This window comes from Otolemur garnettii, unplaced genomic scaffold, assembly GCF_000181295.1.
Source record: "Otolemur garnettii isolate 467f Iridium unplaced genomic scaffold, OtoGar3 scaffold00050, whole genome shotgun sequence".
Classification (NCBI taxonomy): Eukaryota; Metazoa; Chordata; class Mammalia; order Primates; family Galagidae; genus Otolemur; species Otolemur garnettii.
Genome location: NW_003852445.1, coordinates 5,001,971 through 5,029,656, shown reverse-complemented (window position 1 = coordinate 5,029,656; position 27,686 = coordinate 5,001,971).

The following is a 27,686-nucleotide window of genomic DNA, read 5'->3' as shown; positions in this document are numbered from 1 at the left end:
AGCCACATGGCAGCCGAAAACCGTATATTCCCTTCCTGTTCTCCCACCCATTCGTGCATTCTTTCAAAAAATTGGAACTTTTTAAAAATGCCGCGGGACACAGAACAAATTGTTAAAAGGTGGGACTGTCCCTCCAAAAGTGGGACATCTGGTCACCCTACCTTAGGCGCACTCCCTAGACTTGATATGAAATTAGGACACAGAATACCAGTGTTTGCTTCCTGTTTAAGAAATCTAAAGGCACGAGACAGGCTGGTTTGCTTTAGATGGATGAACTGGAGGAATCTGTGTGACTCATGTCAAGGGAATCTCAGCAGCAGCGTAAAGAATGCATAAAACAGCTCCTGAGAGTCAGTATTGGGGGAGAAAGGAGGACCATTTTATGACAGTACTATCTGGGTGAGATCTTTGCTGTACTACCCCGGCTCACCTCTCTCCTGTCAACGCCCTTTGACCTGGAAAGAAAATATTAGGACCAGATTAGTAAAACGGAGAAAAGGTGGTACCTTCCTACCCACCTATCAAAAGTCCAAGGGGAAGAAGAGGGAGATGCTTTTATTTCAAATCAGGTTTGAATTTTTGATGATTGCAGGTACTTGGATATTCTCCATCATGAATTAGAGATTGTTCTGCCTGAGTATTCTTAATGCTTTATCACCACGTAGGAAAGCCAGACAACTTAGCATTCATGAAAGGTTTCTTCTTGGCATCATTTTTTCAGTACCTTCTCCATCGTGCATGTTGAATTACTGGCCAATTACCTCGAAACTGAAATGAACCCAAGAGAGCCAGCTAACTATTAAGAAAATCATTTACAGGAAGAAGTAACACTGATAGAGAAGGTTGATTGAAAAGGTGTCTTTATTTGTCTGATAGAAGGGCTGGGAATGTAGAGGAAAGCATGGGAACCTGGAGGACACGTTTTTATTTGGTCAACAGCAAGGAATGTAAGATGCCCCCATCTCATAGACCACATCTCACAGCAACTGAGATGGTTACGGTGTGGGACCGACCTGACAAAGTCCTGGTGAAATAGACTGCCTCCAATAATGATTCTAACAGTGCTCGAATGAGGTGATATTCTGTCATATCGTATAGGAGAACAACACAGGTATTTGTGAAGGAAAATGGAACCCCAAATCTAGGGACTGCCTGAAGCCATCCCTCTTTTCTCATTCAAAACTTCAAGTTTAGGTTGTAAGCTTTTTGAAATCAGTGACAATGGTTTCTAACCATTTCTGCTTCCACGCTATAGCTGTCTGCTTTATCACCTGTGAGGGGTGCCATTTAAAAGAATATAAACTCCCTATCTCACGGTTTCACATGAACTTATGTTCTGCAAGGAACTTGGCATTCACAGACCACTGAGAGAGTAAGCACAAGATGTGTCTTAGCCCATTTTGGGTTGCTTTAAAGGAATACCTGAGGCTGGGTGGTTTATAGAGGAAAGAGGATCTGGCTCATGGTTCTGCAGGCTGTACAAGAAGCATGGCATCAGCATCAACTTCCCTTGAGGACCTCAGGCTGCTTCTACTTACAGCAGAAGGAGAAGAAAGAAAAGTAGGTATCTCATGTGCCAAGAAGAAGAAGAGTGAGAAAGAGAGAGAAAGAAGTGGCAGGCCCTTTCATCGGTCAGTTCTTGTGGGAACTAATTGTGCAAGAACCCACTCATTACCATGAGGACAGCACCGAGCCATTTATGAGGACTCTGCCCCTATGGCCTATACACCTCCCGCCAGGCCCCACCTCCAACATTGAGGGTCAACTTTTAACATGAGATTTGGAGAGGACAAATATCCAAACTACGTCATGATGTAAAAGAGTGGGTTGAGAAATGGAAATGATGGCTAGAAAACTGAGGAATTTTCCTGTGTTTAGACATTAAAAGTGACATATTTATATATTGGGAAGGGGGTGGAGTGAATGGCAGTACAAGGGAGCTGTTTTAGTTGATGGAAAGAGATGGCTTTAAAATCAAAAGGGCAATAAAATAGTCTTAAGCATAATGTTTAAGGTTCTCACAGTAATGAAGAAAAGAACTAAAAATAAGTTAACCTTTGAAATTAGGACGGGAGGAAGAAGCAGCAGAATTGAATTGAAGTGCCTTATATTTTGTGGAGGGCAGTCAGAAGATACTGTGTAAACTTGACAAGAAACAGAGTGGTTTTTTTTGTTTGTTTTTGATAGTTGGGAGTCACTATCTTTGCTTATAAAGGTAAGAACAGTGGCTTCCCTGGAGAGCGGTGGCAGGTGCTTTAGGCAGCACTGTGGAGCAAAAGGCCCCGAGGAGGTAGGCTCTGCTCCTTCCCTTCTCCTCTCCAACCAGAGCCACTAGGCTTTTTATATGTTTTACATCTTGGGTTAGAGTGAAATATTTTGCTGGAAAAAAAATTTCATTACTTTAAAATGTTTGGAAACCATTATCCTAGGACAAGATGCATCTGTTCAAATGATCTGGATTAAAAATTTAAATTCTTAGCCTTGGTGAAGTGGCTCTTGCCCATAATCCTAGCAGTCTGAGAGGTGGAGGAGGGAGGATAGCCTGAGCTCAGAAGTTTGAGACCCTGTCTTTACTAAAAATAGAAAAACTAGCAGAGCGTTGTGGCTGTAGCCCCACCTACTTGGGGGCTGGGGCAGGAGGATTGTTTGAGTCCAAGAGTTTGAGGTTGTTGTGAGCTGTGATGCTCACAGAGCTGTGGCACTCTACCAAGGGTGACAATGTGAAACGCTGTCTCAAAAAAAAAAAAAAAAAAAAAATCTAGCAGAATCAAAGAAGCTTCCAGAAAAAGGTACGAGGCTCTTATAAGATATCCATATGATCTCTCTTTCTTTGAAAACTGATCCACAAGACCACACCAACAAGTCTAGGGCTTGATCAGACAATTGTTTATTGAAGGTTGGTTGTTTTGAATTTGACCTCTTAGGTCCTGGACTCTGGGATTTGAAATGGATTGTTATGTACTAGGAAGCTGTGGCCTGGCTGTCTTTTGACATTTGTGAAAAGACAAGAGGAAAGAAGCAAAAAAGAGGTAAATAGGTCTTAAATAGCCCCCGAGAGAAAAGATTTCTTCTTCCCATGTCATCGTCCTGATCCACTGGATTCCATTCTACTAGATCTTTCCAATAAAATAATCTCTTTTATGTTTGACAAGTGTTCGTGAGTTTCTTTTCCTTGGAATACCTAAAATAAAAATTAATTTCATCATAGAAAGGCTTTCAATAAGATATAGAGGAAGACATAAAAAATTTCGGGACGGGAACCTAGGGTGATCTGAAGGTGATTGAAGTAGTTAGCATAATTAGTCCAAGAGAAAATCATTAGAATTCAGAGGCTTAAATGATGGAGATTGAAGGGGCACAGCCAGCTGCAGTGTAACTTAGTGGCTGGAGCTCAGGGACCCTGTTGAGAGGAGGATCTGGTGACTGGGAAGACCTAGAACCAGGGAGTCTGTCTATCCAGTTAGGTAGGAAAAGGTTTTGCCTTCCTCTGGTCAGAGAGCCTTAAGGGAAGTAACTTATTGGGTTGGGAGTAGAAGTAGAAGAAATAAATGAGGGCAGTTGCAGCTACAGGGAGAGCCAGCTGGCAGGAAGGGGTGGTAGGAAGCCAGGAGCCACTAACTGGGGCTGAATGGTGAGGGCTTAAATCAGTTAAATTCATGGCATCAAAACATGCTTATGAGTAATTTACCTAATTTGTGCATGGCTTTTCTTGTAACATTCCTTTATTTTTGTTTTTATTTTTTGCTTTCTTTTTTTTTTTAAATTTCAGATTAATGTGAGGATATAAATAATTAGCTTACAAGGTTTGCTTTTTTGTAGTTGTGTCCCACTTTGTTTTTTTTTCCTTAACAAATACGTTTCACATTGAAGAGAACACAGTTTCTTCTTTTTTGTATTTCAAGAAACTTAAGGGTCACAAAATTATTTTTTAAAGCATAGTAATAGCTTTGTAAGAGAGATGCCCACCACGTCTACCCAGGTGCACAATTAGATTCTATCCAACTATCTGTAGTTGCTAAGTTTCTTCCTCAAACCCACCAGAGGTTCTTGGCAGAAGAATGTGATGATTAACGGAGGCACGGCAGTGGCAGGCAGTGGCAGGCATTTGCTGTCTTGGGAAGGAGTTATCTGTGCTGTAGCTCAGTGAGTTAAGCAGGGAAGGAGGGAACATCTGGCATGGCCCCACCTGGGAACAGTTACATGATAAAAAGAGAATATTGAAGGCATAAAACGCTCATCTCAATACTTTTGTGTGTAAAGTGCTTCTAGGTCACACTATGCACTGCTGACGAATTGCTTTTTTGTCTTTCTGGACTTTCTTTTCTTTACTGAGGAAGACCGCACCTGAATGGTTCACATACCACTTCTGATCCCAGACTGGAGTTCTTGAGATAATTATCTTCAATGCAGATTTGTTGATCAAAATATTTACCAGTTCATGAATATATTCACAAAGCCCACTGCCCTTCAAGAAGAACAACATCTTTATTATTTTTTAAAAATGACAAACATGTTCTTTTAATTAGTTAAAACCTAATGCTGCTTTTCTAAGTTATAGCTCTCTAGAATTCTGTAAATATCCCATACTATTCTTCATCCTATAAGCACTACGAAAGAAACATTTTGATTCTGTCCTGGAAGAAGTTTTTCCTCTTCTGATTGGGAGAAAAGAAACTCCTTGTATTTTATATTTGGCTGTTGTAAGCATACTTGACCACACCTATTTATTTAAAAACATGTGCCTTTTGCCCTCGGGGTACTTTTTTTTTTTTTGGATCAATGAGGTCTCCCCCAGCACTCATTTTTATTTTGGCCAATATGTGCTGTTGTTCAGTAAAACCTTCAGGAGTGTGGGTGATAATGGAGAAAGAGTACAGTTTAAGGGACAAGGAATCTGTGAAATTGCAATTGTATATTACATCACATTTCATGCTCCATGGTCTCACATAATGCTGTGGCTCTTCTTGGAAGTAAATTTTCACTATTGTCCTTGGGAATAAGAATAGGGTAGAATTTCCTGTTTTGTAACAATGATCCATTATTAGATAGTGGCTTTCATGGGTGATTATCAGACTCCAAGTAGACTTTATCTCAGCGGGTCTTACTGTGTAGCCACAGAAGCCAATTTGTTACGCCAAGACTTTCTCCACTGTGATCCATGGCCAGCCTGTCTGAGAATCACTTTGTGTGCAAATTTGAACTGGATGGGATGTGATAGGTCAAGCCTACAGTGGTTTGGGAAGCGAAGGCAGGAGGATCATTTGAGACCAGGCATTTGAGACCAGCCATCTCTACAGAAAAAAAAAATAATAATAATAAATTAGCCAGGTGGTGGCATGCACCTGTAAACTCAGCTATTCAGGAACTGGGGCAGGAATCCAGGAGTTTGAGGCTGAAATGAGCTATGATCAGGCCAACGCTGTCCTCCCTCTGGGGCAACAGAGACATTATCTCTAAAAAGGGATTTTTAAAAAATTCAGATTTGTAGACTTTACTCTAGATTTTCTGAAACATAATCTCACTGTTACAGCTACCTGCCAGTTTCTCTACTCTTCAGGGCAGCAATTCTCCAACTTGACAGCACCTTAGAATCACCTAAAGAGCTTGAAGATATTATCATGCCTAGATCCATCTCTAGAGAGTCTGCATAGACTGGTCTGTGATGTGGCCAAAGCTCCCTAAGTGTTCATAATATGTACATAGCATTAAGAACCACTGCTCTGGGACTCCTTCAACTTTGGAAGGAAAGTCTGATTATTTCAATGTCAACTTCCCCTCTTTGTCTTAAGTCATGGGCTCCCTGAAAGAAATATAGCTGAACCTTCAGAGTTGACCACTGCCCTACACTGATGACCTTCTTAAGTTGACCTAATTTTCATAGAGCAGATGTGCACCACATGTATGTATCGGTACAGCAGGCCTAGTGCCTTACGTTGACCACCTTCATATGTCGACCAGTTTGTTACAGTCCCTTGGTAGTCACTTTACAGAGGTTCTACTGCAGTTAATGTGCAAATACTGTGAGAAATACTTCATTTCTCACTCTTAGAAGGAGGAGACATGAGTCTACTTTCCAGAAAATTTTCCCCAATATTGAAATGCTTTGTCTTCAGGGCTCACTCAACTTCACGTCTCACCGAGGTCCTACAAGTGCCATCGAGAGTGACCAGTCTTAGAGCACCACCTGCTTCTCAGTACATTCCAGGCTTGTGGCCTCTGGACTACATCTCCACTGTCAACTGACACCTGAAGCACACAAGGTAAGGAAATAAGTAGGCGCACTTTGGTAGTGTTGGTAAAAATTCTTTTTTTTTTTGTAGAGACGGAGTCTCACTTTTTCACCCCTGGTAGATCCCTGTGGCATCACAGCTCACAGCAACCTCCAGCTCTTGGGCTTAAGTGAATCTCTTGCTTCAGTCTCTCAAGTAGCTAGGACTACAGGTGCCTGCTACAAGGCCCGGCTATTTTTTGTTGCAGTTTGGCCGGGGCTGGGTTTGAACCTGCCACCTCGGTGTATGGGGCCAGTGCCCTACCCACTGAGCCACAGGTGCCGCCCCAAGATTCTTAACTCTTGCTCTGTTTCCTCTGCTTTCCTCAAAAGCTTAAGATGATAAATTGGCTCCTGCCTTCTTTCCCATCTTGGAAACACTTTTCTTCTCATTCCCTCTCTACCTGGTGAAGTTTTACTCATTCTTAAAATTTAGATCTCTGTCATCTTGTTGTGTCGCTCTCTCCAACAGCCCTTCCTCTAAATAGAATGAATGGATTGTTTTTACAAGATGCTTACACAGGGTCTTGAACCTGTTTTAATGGCATCTTTTGTCAAATTGCATGGTAGGTGGCTATTTTCACAGTTGTAGTCTCTGACTTGTGAACTGTTGCTTTCAAAATTGGGCATCAGTTTGACAAACATGTAACGAATGGCCACAAGGGCCAGGCCTTGGGCTAAGCAAGATAAAAATGAATCATATTTTCTTTGCCCTCAAGGAGCTCACATTGTCGTGGGGAAGATAAACAAATCATTACATTTTCCCTGGATAGATGTTAAAAAAATACAGATATAAAGTGCTAGGGGAAATTCTAAGTACGTGCAGGAGCATCACAGAAGGCTTTACGAAATTAGGACTTAACAGATGAATAATTTGAAAAGAGTTTTAAATTCCATAGTTGGGGCCAAATGAAGTGGCTCTCCTCTGTAACCTCAGCACTTTGGGAGGCTGAGGGGCTTGAGGCCAGGAGTTTGAGACCATCTTGGGCAACATAGCAAGACCCTGTCTTTACAAAAAGTAAAAAAATTAGCTGGGCATGGTGGTGTGTGCCTGTGGGCCCAGCTCCTTAGGAGGCTGAGGTGGGAGAATTGCTTGAGCTTAGGAGGTGAGGTCATGCCATTGTACCCCATCCGGTCTGGGTGACAGAGTTTTTTTTAAACTTGAAAAAATAAATTCCATAGTTGAAGAATTACAGGAAGAGTATATTCTAGGCTGGAGGATAGCATATGCAAAAGTAACTGAGGCATGAAGTTTATAACATGTTCACGGAAATACTGTGTAGAAAAGAAAAGGCCGTTGTTTAAGATGGGCATACTTCATTCCTGGATGCTGGAATCATCCTCGATTGTTATGGGAAGCTGGACTATTTGGGCAAACAGCTAACCTTCATCAAAATACTGTCTTAATATATTAATGCAGTTGGAGATAATATTCTGGCTAAGGCTAACTCTTGGCTTCTTGGAGAATGGTTATTCTTGGGATATTATAAGTGTGCAAAATCCCTTTTAATTTTCTGCTATTTAAAAAATACTGCACACATTCCAGGGATTATTTCAAAACACAATTTTCAAGGTGCAGAGGGAAAAAAATAGTCCATTTGAGTCCATTCAACTTGGGTTGAAACTGCGTCTCTATGATTGATTAATTCAGCAGCAAAGTTACTGGCTGTCTGAGTTTTAATTTCTTTGTCAAGTGAGGATCAAAAATAGATAACTCGTGTGGTTGTAGGGATGATTAAATCAGATAACGCACATAAAACATTTGGCAAAGTGTTTGGCACATGAAAAGAACTCAGTACATTTTGGTACTACACACCTCCAAAAATTAAAAAAAGAAGAAGAAGAAGAACAGATTGGTCCAAGGCCAGAGAGAAAATGCCAGAAGGAATTTTGGAGTCGATATCAGCAGCTTGCTCCTTTGATCTGGAGAGCATTATCACAGCATCATTCCACAACTTGCTGAGCTTGTCCCAAGGAGCTGAAGAGTTAATGTTCAAGCTCAATTCTCTCCGAGTTTCCATTCAGGCTACTTGAGTGCAGAGCTTTCTGTGTTCAAGGTGAGCAGCATTTGCTGCCCTCGTCCTTCTGTGCTAACCGCCCGCTCGAGGCTGCTGCCAGGAGGAACCTCACGACTTCTCTCCACACAAGGCCTCCTGGAGAAGAGAACGAAGGTGGTTTCATCTGCAGCTCAGTAAATATCTCAGGGCTGGGCAGAGAGCAAGGACTTGTCAGATGAAAGAGGAAGAGCTTTCTGATTCGTGTCTGGCTCTCCAAACCCGGAGCAATCTGTTCCTGTTTAAAACAAAAAGCAAAACATGTTTCCTCAAACTGGTTTAAGAGAATAGTGATGACTAAGGCAGTCAGTATATCTAATTCAGCTGTCACAGGAATCATGAATTCCTGACTTTCTTTTTAATTCTCCTTCTATATTTTTGACAATACTGCGGTTTTCTTCTGAGGTACTCCTGAAAAGAAATTTGGTTTTGAATATTATATTAACTGGAAGGGCAAATTCTCAGTTCTGAAAACATTCCTTGTTCAAAAAGATCAGAAAGGTTTATTGAGAAGAACATAGATCTAAAAATGGGATAAGCAAGTTAAATTAATAAAGAGACAAATGGCAATTACATTAATTTGTTCAATTAATAATTAGGCACCTATTTGGTAGCAGAGACTATAGGTACAGTTCTGGGTAAACAGGGGTGAATAAGACTTACCTGTCATGTTTCTTAGCAGCCTGGGTGGCTGCAGACAAGTAAACACATCCTTACAAAATAATGTATTAAAGGCCCTGATGGTGGACCTCCAAGGTGGTATGAAGAGGATTCAGAGACCCAAAGGATGAGCAGAATTTAGCCAGATGCAGAGTTGTGGGTGGAGAGTGTTCTAAGCAGAAGGAACAGTATATCTGAAGGCTTAGAAAGAAGAGTGGAGTGTATTTGAGGAACTAAACTCACATTATTATGTCTGGATTACAAATTTAACCAGTGGAATGGCTGGGGATGAGAATGACAAGATACCCATTATCTTCCTTTCAGCAGTTTGGTGTTGGTAAAATGTGGATTTAAGATTGAGGGGGAGGTAAGACTCCTTATAAATTTTGGGCCCAAGCCATGTGTGCAAATGGAATCTTGCCAGAGAGGTGTGTAACATGGTTCTCTTTCCCCATTTTGCTTGTTTCATGTGTGAATAGCTGCCAAAGGAAACTCAGGAGATGTTTGATGAAAGTAGACTTAGATGTTCCTCAGTCACTTAACTCAATATCACAGTCTCATTTCAAGTTTAACAACAGGGATATGGGCAGGTGAAATCCAGTATTTGATGTGTTAACTAATACATGGAAGATGAAGGAGATTATGAGGGAATGGGTCCTAGGTACAAGGGCTTGCTGAGTACTTAGCCACTCATTGTAACTCTCAATTACCTTTGACTTGTCTTTGTAAGTCAAAGACATGAGAAGGCAAGAAAATACCAGAAGAATAGATCCACAGGTGATGAGTTAACTCAAATGCTCATCAGAATCACTGGGGGTGAGGCTGTTTTAATACCACCTTAAAATGACAACTATGTGCTTGTTTTCATTAAAAATATAGTTTGGTATTCTTCTAGAGTGTTCACGAAGCATCATCTTAAAAGCAGTCATGAGATCAGAGAACTGAAAAGAATGTTAGACTTTGTTTGGTCTAATACTTTTATTTTACAGATGAAGACATGTGAGGTGGTGCACCTGTTTGCAGCCTCAGACTCTCACACCTCCCATTCCCTCTGTCAGGAACATTCTCTCCACCTGTGCTTCGCTTGTCGCACCATCATTAAGCACTTTACTCAATAATTATTCCATGCTAACTGAAATAGCTTCTGACCAAATTCTCTTAGTTACCTTACCTGTTTTATTTTCTGTATTCTATATATATTTTCTGAAATATTTTGTTTTCTTATTTAGTGACGGACTCACTAGAATTTAGACAAGGATTTTTCTTTTCTTTTCTTTTCTTTTCCTTTGAGACTGAATCTTACTCTGTTCCTTAGGCTGGAGTGATGTGGCATGACAGCTCACAGCAACCTCAAACTCATGGGTTCAAACAATCCTGTTGCTTCAGCCTCCTGGGTAGCTAAGACTACAGGCACCTGCCAGGACACCAGACAGAAATAGAATGTGGGTCTCTAAGTCATTGATTTTTCTATTACTCCCATGCTTCTCAAATTTCAATGTGCATACAGACCACCTGGAGATTTGTTAAAATGCCAATTCTGATTGAGAACGTCTATGGTTCTGAGATACAGCGTTTTTGTAAAGGTCTTAGTTGATATCAACAAGTCAGGTCCCTGGACCGCGTCTTAAACTCCCTACTACAGCTGTGGACGTGAAGCAAAAGGTAACTAAGCTTTGCCAGAAACACGTTTATAGTCTATATAAGTACGAATGCTTTAATCTCAAATTTTGTTATTATTGTTAAACAAGAAGCTGGGAGGCAAGCTGTGTTTCTTCAACATTTCATTACGAAAATTTTCCAGCATAAAAAAACGAAAAGATGTTTGTAGTGGACCTGCTACCTCATCTGCACCATTAATAGTACACTATTCTTACTTTTACATTTCTATTCGAGTATTTTCTTTCCACGCAGCTCAATCTGTATTACAGTTTGATGGATGTTAAGCGAGTCACAACAAGCAGTGCATTCTTTCCAAAATATTCCTCAGCTGCACTTAAAAAAAATGACTCTTCCTAGTTGATGACCAACCGGGGAGGCGATTCAAGAGGCTTATTTATGAAGTTGGCCCCGTGTCTCTTCTCCTACCCATTTTCTCCCTCTCGGCCTTTTCCTCCCAGAGCACACTGAGCGAGAGCTCTAATCTGTGTATATTAGACATATTCCACACCTTCTGAAGGCATTCCACAATGATTTTCAGCCCAAACCAAGTTTGCCTTTGGGAATAATTTAAATTATTCAGTAAAATGATCGAATAGATAAAAACAATAATTTATTTTTGGTGTCTGGCTTTTATTTATTTTTTGAGACAGAGTCTCACTGTCTCCCTCAGTAGAGTGCTATGGTGTCACAGCTCACAGCAACCTCAAACTCTTGGGCTTAAGTGATTCTCTTATTCTCTTGCCTCAGCCTCCCAAGTAGCTGGGACTACAGGCACCTGCCACAACACCCGGCTATTTTTTGGTTGTAGTTGTCATTGTTGTTTGGCGGGCCTGGGCTGGGTTGGAACCTGCCAGCTCTGGTGTATATGGCTGGCACCCTAGCCACTGAGCTAGAGACACTGAGCTGAGATATTATTTCTTATGTCCTCCCCAGCTTTACCAATTTAGAAACTACAGAATATATACAAAATAATTCTTAGGAGAAAGAGCCATTGAAGAACATTTCTCTTTCCTTTTCTCAGCATTATTGGTAATTTCTTTCCTCCCTCACGGCAGAGGAAGTAACAGTTCGCTGTAAGACAGGTACCAAGTGTCAGTGTATTGAGTGAAGGATTGAAGGGTGGATGAAAGAGCATCCAGTCCAAAGGGGAGACAAGGAGCTCTCGAGAGCTGAGCGAATCCAGACCAGGAACTCCTGATACTTACTGACCTGTGTGTCAGGAGCCCTGCCAGCAGCTGCAAGTCTTAAAGAGCTCATGGGGGAAGGAAGGTAGGTCCTGGTTAGGTGAGATTGGCCACAGCCCTGGCTGCCTGGAGCCTCCTTCTGCCGTCTATTTGGTCTCTAGCAAAGCTCAATAAATAGATGCCAGAAGGTTCTGGTGCTCTGTGGGGCCCAGTAGATGGCCAGGGCGCTCCACCTACTACTAGCTGATTAGGCCAAGTAGGCAATAGTTAACTGTGGGAAAGGTGAAGGAGATAATTCTGGGAAGGATAGTATAAATGCCCCGGGTCAAGGGTTTTCGTAAATTCATCTGGCCACAAAGTGTGTATTACTTCCATATTTAGGTGTTTTAAACCAAGCCGGTTTCTGGCATTTTTGATAAAAGTGAATGAAGGCTGTGATGTTGAGGTTTTCCTTTTAGACTTAAAGCTTCTTGGGGTCAGGGACCATTTCTTAACCATCATTTTCACCCTCGTGCCCTGTATAACCTCTGGCAGAAAATAAATGCTAAGTGTTGGCCAAAGGGGAGACTGAATGAATGAATGAACACTCACAATGGAGTAGCAATTTTCTCACTTGGTTGTTGGTGCCTGCCCTTGCCAGAGCCATCCCTGCACAGGAAGAGGAGTCTCTCAACTTCCATGCTATTTGCATTTTGCCCTGGATCATTCTTTGTTGAGGGGGCTGCCTGTGCACTGTAGGACGTGCAGCAGAATCTCTGGCCTCCTACTCACTAAATGCCAGTAGTAGCCACTCTCCTCCCTTACGTTCTACACCTGCCATGATGACCAAAAATGTCTCCAGTTATTCCCAAATGACACCTGGGGGACAAACTTGTCCCTGTTTGAGAACTACTGAGCTATAGGAAATGAAGCCCTACAACTTGAAGCCAGCTGTATTCATCAACCTGAGCTGATAAAGACCAAACCTGAATATATAGTGAGAGTGAGAAGAGCATTCCCTGGGATTCATGATGGAATTGAGAAATAAAGGGTCTGTGGTTTAAAGTGCCTTGAACGACTCCGAGTACCCTTCTTAGTTCAGCATTTTCTCCCGGGCCTCACTGTGGGTATCCAGTCTTCAGGGTTGGCTCCTGTTTCTGGTTTGTGTTCTATCTGATGCCAGGATTCAAGCATTGAAGCCCCAATCCTTTCCCCGAGGAGCAGATTCCTTGCCAGCTTTTTCCCTGTGGGTTGAACTCTACTTAGCATCTGACAATGATTTGAAGGCCTCGTTGCCGAGTTGCTATTTGAATCCAGAGGAACCTGCCTCCTGGGGCCTCGGACTATACAACGCGTTTGACTCTGTATCACCGTGGCCTAATGACTCCTGCTGGTGTTCTGCGACTCCAAATAGATCCATGCATTTTGACACTGCCTCAGGTGTGACTTGAGTTTTCCAGATCCCTTGGGATAATATAATTGGCAGCACCGGCCACCTTCCTTTGGAATTAGCTCAACTTTTTGCCTCGTTTCTCTTGCCCCTGGACCATCACTTCTGACCTCTTACTGTTTTCTTGACAATTGTCAGTTAGGATTGTCAGTCTTGACAGTTCATTTCCCCCGGGCCCACCCACATTTGACTCCTGCCCCGGCAAGGAATTAATGTTCACCAACTTCAGGATGCTCTTTTTAGCCTGCTCGACTGTTCTGGTCTTGTTAATCAGATCCTCCGCTTCTCAGAGGCACCTCTTTTGTCTACTGCACCTAACTGCAGACAGCTGCTAAAGAAAAACTCATAATTAAACCCAAATGGCCCACAAACGGCGTGTGTGTCCTCCTGGGTTATTGTACATCCACTCAGTTACTTTTCCTCCCTCTATCATCTACTTGGCTCCATCCCCTAATGGTGTTGCAAATACACTCCTTTCTCTGTAACCTCCCAAGCTTTCTGTAGCACTGCGGAAACACCGACAATCTCTCCTTTAGCAAGACTAAGGCTGTTTCCACTGCATCCCAACAGATCCGTGTTTCTTTGTCTACATGTGATTCCTCCTCCTAGGCCCAGCTAAGGAATGCCCCTTTTCTTCTCTTGCTTATGAATTGTTCTTTCTGGGCTCCCTAACCAGGTTGAAGAGTGGTATTTGTTTGATTCAGAATCACTTTATATAATTGTGGGCAAAGTCCAGCTCCATCCTGCTTTGCCTCTCCTAGAGCTGACGAGATGGGATCTCTTCCTTTATGTGAACTCTCCTTTTCATTTTACTGTGCAGGATGAAAGAAAATACATTTACCATATTTATTAGCTTAGCTGCTAATAATTTTTTAACCCCTTTCCCCATGATACTACTAATCTAGGACCAGGCGTATAGTATAAAGTAGAATACTGAAATTAGCTACCCACTGACAGATTAAAGTACCATATGCCTCTGGTTCAGCTATTTATCTCTTCCTTTCAAAGAACATTTTCCTTGCATAGTTTATCTGGTCTGGCTAATTACCTCCCTTCCTGATTTACCATTTTTCTTTTTTCTTCCTAATCAGCCATTAGTTTTACTCTGGTACTTATGACTAGAAACCCTTTATCACACAGAAGGGCTCTTCTAGTTAAATCAGTTCCCACCAATTAGCTCTTAAATGCAGTTCTCAAGAAATTGGTAGAAACTTTGTCCCCCACCTTCCCTGTGTCACCCTGCTAGAGAGCAGTGGCATCACTGTAGCTCACAGCAACCTCAAATTCCTGGACTCAAATGATCCTCCTGCCTCAGCCTCTTGAGTAGCTGGGACTATAGGCATGAGCCACTGGTCCTGGCTAATTTTTTATTTTTAGCTATGGGTCTTATTATTGCTTAGGTTGTTCTCAAACTTCTGAGCTCAAGGGATTCTGCTGCCTCAACCTCCCAGAGTGCTATGAATGCAGGCGTGAGCCACCGTGCCTCATAGAAATTTCATTTTTGTAGCCACCCACAGAAAACCAGTATGGGTTTGGTTATATAGTGAGCAAATATTCAGTTCCTCAACTGAATAAGTTTTTTAACTCACAATTTTACAATATTGCCTGTAGAATTTTTTTTTTTTCCTTTTTGTGATTGCCGTTGTTTGGACACTTGGGCACAGCTCCATGTTGGAGGACTGATTCATCCACCTTGCTGGGTGAATCAGTTAATCCTTCCAGTGGTATTCGATAGGTCCCCACTGCCCTTCTGTTATTCAAGACCCTCCATTGTTAGATCAGAAAATGATTTGAGCATGGATTTCAGTGCAATGGTTAAGATATTTGTAATGTTTCTGGAGGGCAATATGAAATAGTGTTAAGAATACTAGACTGAAATTCAAGAAATTTGGGGTTTAGTTCCATAATCTGACAACAGCGTGAAGTAAAATCATCCTTAATTTCTCTGGGTCTCAAGTTTACTTTTGAAAATGATGTTTCCTTTAAATTAAACATTTTTTGGTTCCCATCTTTCCAGGTTTACTATGAAAGACATTTTTTTGAGACTTCTCTTTATCCCCATTGCTTCATAATTTTACTATGACACACCTTGCTATGGATCTTTTAAAAATTGTTTTCTTTGGCCAATCTATAGGACTTGTAAATTTGGAAACATATGCCTTAGAAACTTTATCATATTATCTCAGCCTCAGAATTTTAAAGAACCTTACCTAAAGTCATATGTGCTGGTAATTTACAGATGTTAGATCTATCGCAGCGGTCTTCAAACTTTTTAAACAGGGGGCCAGTTCACTGTCCCTCAGACCCTAGGAAGGCTGGACTGTGGGCCCCTGGACAAGTCGGCTGCTAAGCAGGGCAGGGAGAAGTAGCAAAAAGACCCAGTGGGCCAGATAAATGTCCTAGGCTGGCTGCATGTGGCCTGCGGGCGGTAGTTTGAGGGCGCCTGATCTAGAGAATCCAGTTTTGTATAGAAGTGGAGATTAAAGGCAGTCTTGGAGAGGCAATACTCAAAGGCAAATTGGCTGAATGTATTCCTGGGTTGAAGAAAGACATGAGTCCTTCGGTAGAAAGTGCATTTCAAATTTCAAGTAACGTAACTAACATAAATCCACCTTGAGGTGCAGAATGTCAAGAATAAAAAGAAAATCTCAAAGGCTACCTGGTTCCAGAGAAAGATCACCTACTCAGAAAATTAGAAGGCCCCTAGACTTCTCATTTAATCATGGATTCTAGAAGACAATGAAAATCCTAACGGGAAAACAACTGCCAACCTATTATCCTATTCCCTGGTAAATGGTTATTCAAGGATGAGGGTAAACCAAAGACATTCTCAGGCATACGTTCCACCCAGAAACCCATTCCAAAGGAGCAGTTACTCCATGGAGGTAAATCTGCCCAGAGGGGATAGGAGGGTTACCATAACACAACACAGAGATTAAAAGGTGTTGGTCAATTTAAAAGAGCCATTTGACTGTTAATAATAACACCGTCTTGTGTTTCAAAATAAGAAACAAAAGCAAGATGGCAACAACTTTACAGGAGGAGAAAACATACAAGGTTATTGTCTTATTTTTAGGAGAAGAGATACACCGAGCAATTTAGAATTTGTTCGGGACACAGATGGCTAAGTACATACATTCAAGGAAACCACTAGAAGAACAGAGATAAGACTGCTACCTTCCACACCAACATAGAAAACCATGTCATCTAACCAAAGACAGGAAAGGACGTGGGAAAAACAACCACTAAAGAAAAAACAAAAAAGGCGGATGAAGTAAGTCTAAAGGCAGAGGAATAATGATTGCTGAACATAGTTTTAAGCATAGTGGCGTATTGTGAGCTTTGGATTATTCTAGATGTTCTTTTCTTTGGAGGGTGGGAAGGGGTAACAAGGGGGTAGGAACCATTCAGGACACCAGGACTATGAGTGCTAGTTTACTCTCCTATCCAATTTTTCAAGTTTGAAACTTTCTTCCTTCAATATTATTTATAATGTAGTCAAAGAGCAATTTCCAAGTTTTCCATATTATATTAGCTACAAGATGGCTTATCTAAAAGATATTTTCATTTACTACTAAAAAGAGGAAATAAAAAAACCTTTGCACTACCTTTCAGACACATGGGATCTGGAATTTGATTCCCTTTCCCAGCTGGCCTCCTTTAATGTATCTCTTTATAGTCAGCCCCTAGGTTGAGAGTACAGAATGCTACAGTTTTAGTAATCATTGTCTGTGTTTACCATAATTATAGAGGTATTTAAAACTTTTGCATTTTGCCATTGGGAAAGAAAAATGGAATGATTTAGGTTAATCAATTGTTACAAACACATCTTGAAGTTAGGTTGAAGCTCTGTCTAGGACATCTGTAGCAGGATCTGACTTCAAAAAGAGCCTGGATTCTTGAAAGTTGTATGTTTGTAAATATTCTAAATTCAGTTGCTAAATAGCTACTTAGACCTTCAAAACCCAAGCAATCAATTGATTATCCTTTGTGTTGGTGATGAGGCTTAAATTCCCAATCTAATCCTTCATTTTGTTTATTTATTTAGTAGCTTTTTTTTTTTCTTACAGGAAGTATTGGTATGTCAGTTTTGCTTTATTTTTTCCCCTTGAGCTTGCAAGGGAAAAGCTTGAGTTAACTTTTTCCCCCTCTGTTCAAATTGCAGGTCACTAAGTTACCAGTATTGGTATTCCTAAGATTCCCGAGTTCAAATCTCCATTACATGGAAGATGACACTGAGGGTTAAAAAGGAAATGGAATTTTTCCAAATTCTCAGGACTCATTAGTGGCAAAGAGGTTTGATCCAAAACCCAGAAAATTTGTGGGCTGTCTTCATTTAGAGTTCTCTATAACATGTCCAAGGGAAAGTGACTATTTCACCTGGGACACTTTCAAATATTAAAACAAAAAAAGTATTAGTAGAAATTCAGTGGAGCAATTGATCAATCAGTTTATTGTTAAATGTTGTGGCTCCTGTCTGCTGGCTAATTCACAAGAGGAAACTCACTTAGGAAATTCTCAGATTTAGCTTGTTCTGATTAATGTTGTATAAAACATTAATAGTAATTTGTTATTTTTATTTTATTTTATTTTCACTATGCTAACTTTAATGGTAAGAAGAACCGACCTATTTTTTTTTTCTTTTTTGAGACATAGTCTCACTCTGTCACACTTGATAGAGTTCCACGGTATCACAGCTCACAACAACCTCAAACTCTTGGGCTCCAGAGATTCCCTTGCCTCAGCCTCCTGAGTAGCTGGGACTACGGGCACCTGCCATGACACCCAGCTAGTTTTTCTATTTTTAGTAAAGAAAGAGTCTCATTCTTGCTCAGGCTGGTCTTGAACTCCTCACCTCGAGTGATCCACCTGCCTCGGCCTCCCAGAGTGCTGGGACTATAGGTGTGAACCACTATGTCAGGCATTTGTTGTTATTTTTAAATTACAGAATATTTCATGCACGTGAAAAGGTTAGATAAAAATCTAGTAAAGGTTGACTCGGCCTGTTACCACAGTGTATATGGCGCCAGCCACATACACTGAGGCTGGTGGGTTCAAACCCAATCAGGCCTGCTAAACAACAATGACAACTACAGCAACAACAAAAAAATACTCAGGCGTTGTGGTAGGCGCCTGTAGTCCCAACTACTTGAGAGGCTGAGGCAAGAGAATGGCTTAAGCCCAGGAGTTAGAGGTTGCTGTGAGCTGTGACTCCACGGCGCTCTACCAAGGGCAACACAGGGAGACTGTTTCAGACAAACAAACAAACAGGCAACAACAAAAAAAGTCTAGTAAAGGTTTACGTTCCCACTGCTACATTAAATACAGTATTTCATTCAAACTTACAGTGTTTAGTTTTATCCATGCTCATACATGAAAATTAGGTTCATTTTTTAAAAAAGTACTATGTAGTGTTCAATTGTTTAACTTACTTTTCCATTCCCCAAAGATGATGCACAGGTCTTTTTCTAATTTGTTTTTGCTTTTGTAATTACCCTAATTGCATGCTGTTCTTAGTATACCCATGGGATGTTTTTCTAGACTATATAACTAGAAGTGGAAGAGTTAGCGCAAAAGTGTTTCTACAGTTTTATCAGATACTGCCTTTCATGGTAGTCACATCAATATTTCCTCCCACTGGCACCTAGGAGAGCTCCTGCCTCCCCTGTCCTCATAGATCCTTCACATTATCACGTTAAGGTATTTATTAGTCTTATGAGGTTGTAATGGAATCTTACGGTTTCCATTTGCATTTCTTTCGTCACTGTCGTCGATAACATTTAATCACGTTTTGCTTCTCTCGGAACCACCTGGTCATAGCCTTGCTTGGTTTTCTACTGAGATTTAAGTATTCTTACTTGATTTGTTAACAGTTTTATACATCCTGGGCACCTATTCTTCATCTGTCATATATGTTACAGTGTCTTTTCACAGTGTATCATTTGTGGGGTTTTTTGGTTGTTATGATATTTTCTGGAAATACAAATTTAAAATTTTAATGAAGTCAGATTTATGTGTTTTTTTTAAGGCTTGTCCTTATTTTGTTTTATTTACAAAAGCCTTTCTTATATTCTCCAATATTTTCTTTTAAAAGAGTTAGAACTTTGCTTTCCTTATTTAAGTCTTTAATCCATCTGGAACATAATTCCGAGCATGTTTTACGTTTTTCCAAATGGATAAATAATTGTCCTTATACTGTTTTGTTTAACAGTCTATCATTTCCATCCATTTGGCAATTACCAAGTTTCCTGACGTCTTAGTCTGTTTTATGCTGCTATAACAGAATACCTGAGGCTCGGCAACTTATAAAGGAGATTCATTTCTTATGGTTCTGGAGACTGATATGTCCAAAGTTGTGGGGGTGGCATGTGGTGAGGGCTTTCTGGCTGTGTCATTTCATGGTGGAAGATGAAAGGTAGAAGAAAGAAAAACTGTCTCACTTTTCTAGCAAACTCACTCCCACAATAAAGAATCCTCTCCCATGATAATGACATGAATCCATTCATGAGGGCAGAGACTAAATACCTAATTATGTCTTAAAGTCCCCACCTCTTCTCACTCTTGCACTAGGGATTATGTTCTAATACATGAACTTTGGTGAATGCATTCAAACCACACCATAGTACCCATAGACGTGGATATTTTCCTGGGCTCTATTCCATTCCATTAGTCTGTTTATTTATTCCTGCAAATACCACACAGTTTGTTTACTATAGATTTGTAATATGTGGATAACTGATGGGACATCTAGTACTCCTCCCTCTCTTCTTCTTTCACTCAAAATTATCTTAGTTGTCTTAACCTTTTAATTTTTCTATATAATTTTAGAATCAACTTTATAAGGATGCTATTGAAATTTTGATTGGAATTGCACTGAGGTTGTAGGTTAACTTGGGGAGAATGGCCACTTTTATAATACTGAATTTTAGACAAAAATATGATACATTTTTTTCATTTATTTGGGCCTTCTTTTTTCACCTTCATAATATTACTAAAACTTTCCATATATGTATTTTTAAGATATTTGATCAGATGTGTATATGGGATCTTTGTTCCTATAAGCAGATGAAATCTTTGGAAATAGAGATCTTATATTTTCTAATATATCATTTTTTTTGATTATGTACTCATTAGAAACTTGCTTTGTTAACTTCAATGATTTTTTTCTTTTCATATCCTTTTATTTCTACTTTATTTTCTTATTTCATTGTATTGTACAAGTAGTCAAGTACAATGTTGACTAAAGTCAGGAATAGCAGGCATCCGCATCTTGTTTCTGAGTAGATAAGAAATTTCTATTGTTTTGCCATTAATGATTAACTTTCTTGTCTTCTAAATAGATGTTCTTTGTGAGTTTTAGGAAATTTCCCCCTTTTCCCCACTTTGTTATACTTTTAAAAACGTTTTTCTTCCATGCAAGACTTGTTTAGAGGCCTTGTGGGTTGCTTTAGCTGTAAGTTTAGATTCACCTCTTTTTTGTAAAAATCTAATTGGTATGTACAGAATATGATGTAGGCTGAAAATGTTATAGCTACTGACTTACACTGCGTAAAGTCAGGAAGAAAATGAGGTGTGAATCACAGAAGAATCTAATGGCCCAAAAGCTTCTGTTTACTGAATCCGGAGGTTATGTTGGGTTGGTGGGTGCAGAGCATGAGTTTTGGAGAAGCAGGTGTATCAATCTAGTGAAGCCCAACATCCTGGTGGAATGAAAGGGTTCTGAACTTATGAAATCAACATGCCTCACAAATATTTGTGGGGAGACATAGGTAACACAAGAGGATTACAAAGATGTTTAAAGTTCTGGGACAAATAGCTTGCTTGCATCTAAAATCTCTACAGCCATTATTTTTAGTCAAGGCTTTTAGTAGAATTGCTGAAGATTAGTTCAAGTAACCCCCTTCATGTGTACTTGCACTTCTTTTGGCCTGCTAGGAAAAATTGTCAGCCCTTCCCATAGTTGCTCTCTTTCATTATAAAGTGGACCAAGGGTTTCTGCAAATTACTGTTCCCATGCTCATGTCCCACATTCAACAAATAATGCTGGGACAACCAGATATCACATGCAGAAGAATGATATTGGCTCTTACTTCATGCAGTGTATAAAAGTCAACTCTGCATAGATCAAAGATTAAATATGAGAAACAAAACAAAGACCTACATGTAAATATTAAAGTATAAAACTCCTAGAAGAAAACATAGGCATAAAACAACATGACCTTGGGTTAGCTAATGGTTTCTTAGATCTGAAACCAAAAGTATAAGCCACAAACAAGAAAAAAATGAGACTTTAGCAAAATTAAAAATCTTTGTACTTCAAAGGATATCATCAAGAAAATCAAAAGATAACTCATTGAATGGGAGGTACTATCTATAAATCATATATAATAAAGGTCATTTATCTGGAATATATAACACCTACAACTCATTAATAAAAAGAAGAAGAATCCAATTTAAAAATGACAAAGGATTTGAACAGATATTTCTTTAAAGAAGATACACAAATGGTATCTTCTAGCAACACATAAAATTTGCTCAACGTCATTAATCATGAAGAGAAAAAAGCCACTGAAATACCACTTCAGTCCCCCTAAGATGGCTATAATCAAAAAAGTAGATAATAAAATATATTGGTGACAATATGGAGAAACTGGAACCCCCTTACTGCTGGTGGGGCGTAAAATGGTGTAGCTGCTTTGGAAATCGGCCTAGCAGTTCCTCATAAGGTGGAGTCACCACATGATCCAGCAAGTCCATTCCCAGATACCTGCTCAAGAGAAATGAAAACTTATACTCACATGAAAATTTACATAGTCATGTTCATAGCAGCATTGTTCATGATAGCAAAAGGTAGAAACAGTCCCCACGTCCATCAATAAAAGAATAGATGAACAAAATGGGGTATAGCAAGACAATGGAGTATTATTCAACAACTAAAAAGGAATGAAGTGCATATACATGCTACAATGTGGGTGAGCCCCCCAAAACGCTTGCTAAGTGACATAAATCAGTCACAAAGGACTGTATATTGTATGATTGCATTCACCTGAAATGTTCAGAATGGGCGAATCATGAGACACAGCTGCTAGATCAGTGGCTGCCCAGGGCTAGGGCATCTGGGGGGAAATGAGGAGTGATTGCTAAAGTAGATGGGTTTCTTTCTGGAGTGATGTGGATGTTTCAAAACTGACTGTAATGACTATGCACCTTTTAAAATACCCTACAAACTGTTGACTTGTATTCTTAAAATTAGTGAATTGTAGGGTATTTGAGTTATATCTTAACTAAAGTTATTATAAAAAATAAAATTGTATATTACCCTTTGGACCCCAGTTTTCTCATCTTTATCTGTAAAAAAGGAGTTGAGTCATATGGTGAGTTTTCTTCCATTTCTGCTATTCTATAATTCCATATTTTTTGTGTTTTTTGGCAGACTTCAATAGTGTCACATACATAATGTTTTCAATGACTGAGTTTTAATAGTTATAATTCTTAAATTCTTTTGAGTGTGTCTACAGAACAAATAACAAAGCAATAATCATTCCCTTTATAAGCCAACAGAGTCAAAGCAATTGTTTTCTGGACCCTTTGAAGAGTTAAAGTTACCACTGGTGTATCAATTAAGCCTTAAGACAGCGGTTCTCAACCAGTGGGTCCTGACCCGCAGAAACTGTATTAAAGGAAGGTTGAGAACCTTAAGAGAATGGCCTTGGCTCAGTGCCTGTGGCTCAAGTGGCTAAGGTGCCAGCCACATACACCTAAGGTGGCAGGTTCAAATCCAGCCCGGCCCGCCAAACAACAATGACGGCTGCAACCAAAAAATAGCCGGGCGTTGATGGCAGGTGCCTGTGGTCCCAGCTACTTGGGAGGCTGAGACAGGAGACTCGCTTAAGCCCAGGAGTTGGAGGTTGCTGTGAGCTGTGATGCCATGGCATTCTACCCAGGGGGACAGCTTGAGGCTCTGTCTCAAAAAAAAAAAAAAAAAAAAAAAAGAGAACAGCCTTAAGAGAACTAGGTTTCTACACCATCTTGAAAACACTACGTATAATCAAAAGCTTTCCATTGGGTTAGGAATATTGTTAAAAACCCTCTCTTATTTCCACTGTGTGAGCAGCACATTTAATATACCAGTCAAGCACTGGAGAAGCAAATTGAATCCTTTGGGCAAGAGGCAGACAAGAGCTTGGCAGGCCACCTAAATAAATTGAAGGTCTAGAGAACAATGGTCACGATTAGAACCAAGAGGCTATGACTTGACCAAACCTTCACTCCAAGTTCTAATAAAAAAAATCAGTTTTTAAAAAATTCTATGGCTATTAAATGATAAAATCCGACAATACAAGCCAACATAAAGTTTCAAAATGTGACCAGTTTTTAACGAGTAAAATGATAACTTTCATTATGCAGCTTGACTCTTTTGGCATATGGTAAGGGGTAGAAGAAGGCAGGCTCCTCTAGCTGCTTGGGGCGTAAAAGGAGCTCAGATTGCAAACAAGAGCTGATAGATGAGCTTCCTCTAGCCCACCGTCAAGCGCTGTATCTGGCTTGTAGACTTTGGGAGCCGGTAGATAGAGAGAGGCTGGGTAGACTAGCATAGGGCAGTCAGCGTGGCTTTCTCCAGCCAAGGGAACAGGTTCATAAACCACTGGAAGTTTCACTGTGCCAACAGTGAATGAAACTCTGAGAAAGTGTTATCTTTATGCAGGAGTGGCCTGAAAGCCCAGATGGTCCGCAAGACTATTCAGAAAGGCACCACAAACAGGCAGCAGCACTAATTGCCATGTCCTCTTTGGATGTGAGGAGGGTTCTATGTAGTTATCTAGAACGACAGCCATCATTAAGATAAATGTCGCTTCTAAAAAGAGAGGCAGTCAGAAGGGTGAAATATACCCGATATGAAGGGACTCCTTTGAAGTTAGAGGCACGGAAGAAAATATAGGTTAAAACTGAATTGGGAGAGAACAGACGGAAGAACAGAAAATACCATTTTAGAGGTAGATAGAGCTGATTATCTCCTGTGGAGTAGTCAGGGTAAAAATAAACTAAGAAATCTCTGTGGCTTAACATGACAAAAGTTTATTTCTTGGTCATACATGTCCAATTTGGGATGGTGGACACTTTTATCTAACTGATGATTCAAGGTTCCAAGTCTTTGCATATAATGATCATGCCACAGCCTCCCAGCACGCCGCAGTGAGAAGGAGAGAGATAGGGGGCCCTGATGTCTTCCTCCAGGGGCAACAAGTGACTTGTGTTCACATTCACTGGCCAGAGGTCAGGCATAGGGCTCCAACCCAACATGAAGGGATCTGAGAAATGCAATTTTCTCTGAAACACTAAGGCAAAAGATCGGGAAGGTGATGTATCACCTGGTCTGAAGCACTGCTATGTACTACCTCTTCAATTTTTGCCATATCCAGTTGCACCCTGAATTTCCTTAATATTTTACTTTAAGTCAATTTACTTAAAAACTATAGATACCGATTTTAAGCTGGTTTGATTTTTTTCTAATATCCATTACAACAAACATAGACTTCTATATATGTATATGTTATGAACAATCTAAAATTATCTGGTATCCCAGATAATGGTAAGTCTATATACTTTGGAAAAAACTAATGTAACCCTCTAATTTTAAGATGAGAAAACTGAGGTCCAGAAGAATGCCCTGAGTCCCCAGGACACACAGGACGCTGGATGGCAGAGCCAGCGGTAGACACTCAGTTTCCTTCCACTATCTTGGGTTTTCAATGCTCTGCATTGGTGAGGAAAGGATGTGGGCACTAGAAAAACAAACTGAGTCACTGCAATTAGGGGAGTTAAAAAGAACACAGGCACAAGGTACAAATGTCTCAGAGGAAAAAGAAACCAGTAGGAGAGTTGTGAAGATGGCAAGGCAGATGGGGTCTCATGAAAAACATGACTCCCACACAAATCAGCAGCTTTGGGTGCATGGCTGTCCAAAGGCTGCTTTTCTGAATTACTTAGATGTGCTGGTGAATAATTCTGGGCTGTGAGAACCGCTGTGGAAGAGGTGAGGAGCAAATGTGGCTGGAGGAACCGTGGAGACAGCAGCTGGGCCTTCTGCACGTGTAGGCATTGGCGTGCTGTCCGTCCCACACCTTATTTCCCTTCTGTGTGTGGGCTACCGGAACTCAGAATCATACTTATGATCAACACAGGGAAGAGCACCATTTTGGTTTGGAGCAAAATAGAAAATATCCTGGGATTTCCTCAATATTCTGTAAGCCAACTTTGCAAACAAATGCCTGTTCATGAAGAATTACAATGGATACCTGGCAAATTGAATTTTACTAATTAGGATCAGCGAATCTGGCATCTGAGATTTTATTGTTTGTTTTTGTTTTTGTTAGGGTCTCACTCTGTTGCCCAGGCTAGAGTGCTGTGACTTCAGCTTCTTGGGTTCAAGCGATCCTCCCGCCTCTCAGCCTCCTGAGTAGCTGGGACTACAGGTGCCTGCCACCACACCCAGCTAGTTTTTCTGTTTTTAGTAGAGGCAGGAGGATCTCACTCCTGCTCAGGCTGGTCTCTAACTTCTGAGCTCAGGCAATTCACCTGCCTTAGCCTCCTAGAGTATTAGGGTGACAGGCGTGAGCCACTGCACCTGGCCCACTCAGATTACTTTAAAACAAATCCTAGCCATTAATTATTTGTCCTACAAAGTACAAATTCACTTTTAAGTGAACTTTTTGTTTGTGATTTTTTGTTTCTCTTATTTTAAAAAATACTTTTTTTGGAGACAGAGTTGCAATCCTCTTGTCTCAGCCCCTGGATTAGCTGGGACTAGAGGCACCCACCACAATGCCCAGCTAATTTTATTTTATTTATTTATTTATTTTTTGAGACAGAGTTCCACTCTGTTGCCCTGGTTAGAGTGCTGTGGCATCATAGCTCACAGCAACCTCAAAGTCCTGGGCTTAAGCGATTCTCTTTTTTTTTTTTTTTTCAGCAGGAAGCAGCTTTATTTTTCTAGCTTAGTTTAAAAATACTTTAATTCCATGTACTTTAAGTCATTTAGACATTACATTCTTTTCTTTTGTTTTTATTAAGTCATAAACATATAGATCATGTATACATTAATGACTACACCTATGGTCTATTAAGTATAGAGTATAAATGTCTTAACACAGTAATTAAGTAAATGAGGTGAAGGATATATTAAGCAATTCTCTTGCCTCAGCCTCCCAAGTGGCTGGAACTACAGGCCTACCACTAAAAATGCACAGCTATTTTTAGAAATGGGGTCTCACTCTTGTTCAGGATGATCTCTGACTCCTGAGCTCAGGTGATCCACCCACCTTGGCCTAGCAGAGTACAAATATTACAGGCATGAGCCACTAAGCCTGGCCTGAATTATTTTATTTTTACTAGAGACAGGATCTCACCCTTGTTCAGGTTGGTCTTGAACTCCTGACTTCAAGTAATCCTCTGGCCTTGACCTCCCAGAGTGCTAGGATTACAGGCCTGAGCCACCAAGCCTGGCTAACATCTGAGATTTTAGAGGTCCTCTACTCCAGTAGTTGCAAATTTTGTGTTGATTCCCATGAAAACTGTTACTTTAAAATAAGTCTTACAAAGTTACAAGATAGAGCTGATAGCAGCAGAGCCACTCTGGTGGGGGGAGTGAGATGGGTTCTGTATCCTTGTCAGCTTGGTTCCTCTCACCACCCTCACTGTCTGCATACTCTGAGCACAGCATAGTATGAGGCCCTTTTATCTAGTCCAATGCCTTCATTTTAAGAGTGCAAAAACTAGGCCTAGAGGGATGTGAAGATTTCTGAGGCCACCAGTTAGTAAATGGCAGAGTCAGAACTAGAATCTCACTTTGGGTCTCCCTGTGGGATTGTCATGGTATGAAACATTGTGATTTATGTACTATGTGTATAATGTAGAAAAGTTCTTCTTTATAAGTAATATCCAGAAATATTAATATGTAATAAAATAGAGTTCTTTTTTCTCCTGTCTTGGACATTGAAAACATACAACATGGGTAAGTTCTACTTTTTTAGGAATAGATATGTTGAGGATAACAGACATAAACAAATGGGCATAAAATAAAATTGACTAAATATTAAAAGTTATATTTGATGAATTTGAAATAAGCAAATATCAATGAAATCATTACAAGATAATGAATATATTTATTACACTTGAAAGCTTTCTTATCATCTCCTCTCAACCTTACTCATATCTCCCCCATTCTAAGGCAATAATTGTTCTGATTCTATAATACGCAAACTATAGGCTACATGCATATACCCTGTAGTTTGCATATTATCTATAGGTTAGTTTGCATATTATGGAATTTTATCTATAAATGGAATTTTATCATATTATAGATAATATGCAAACTATAGGTTAGTATAAGTTGATAAATAAAAATGGAATTTTATCATATTATAGATAATATG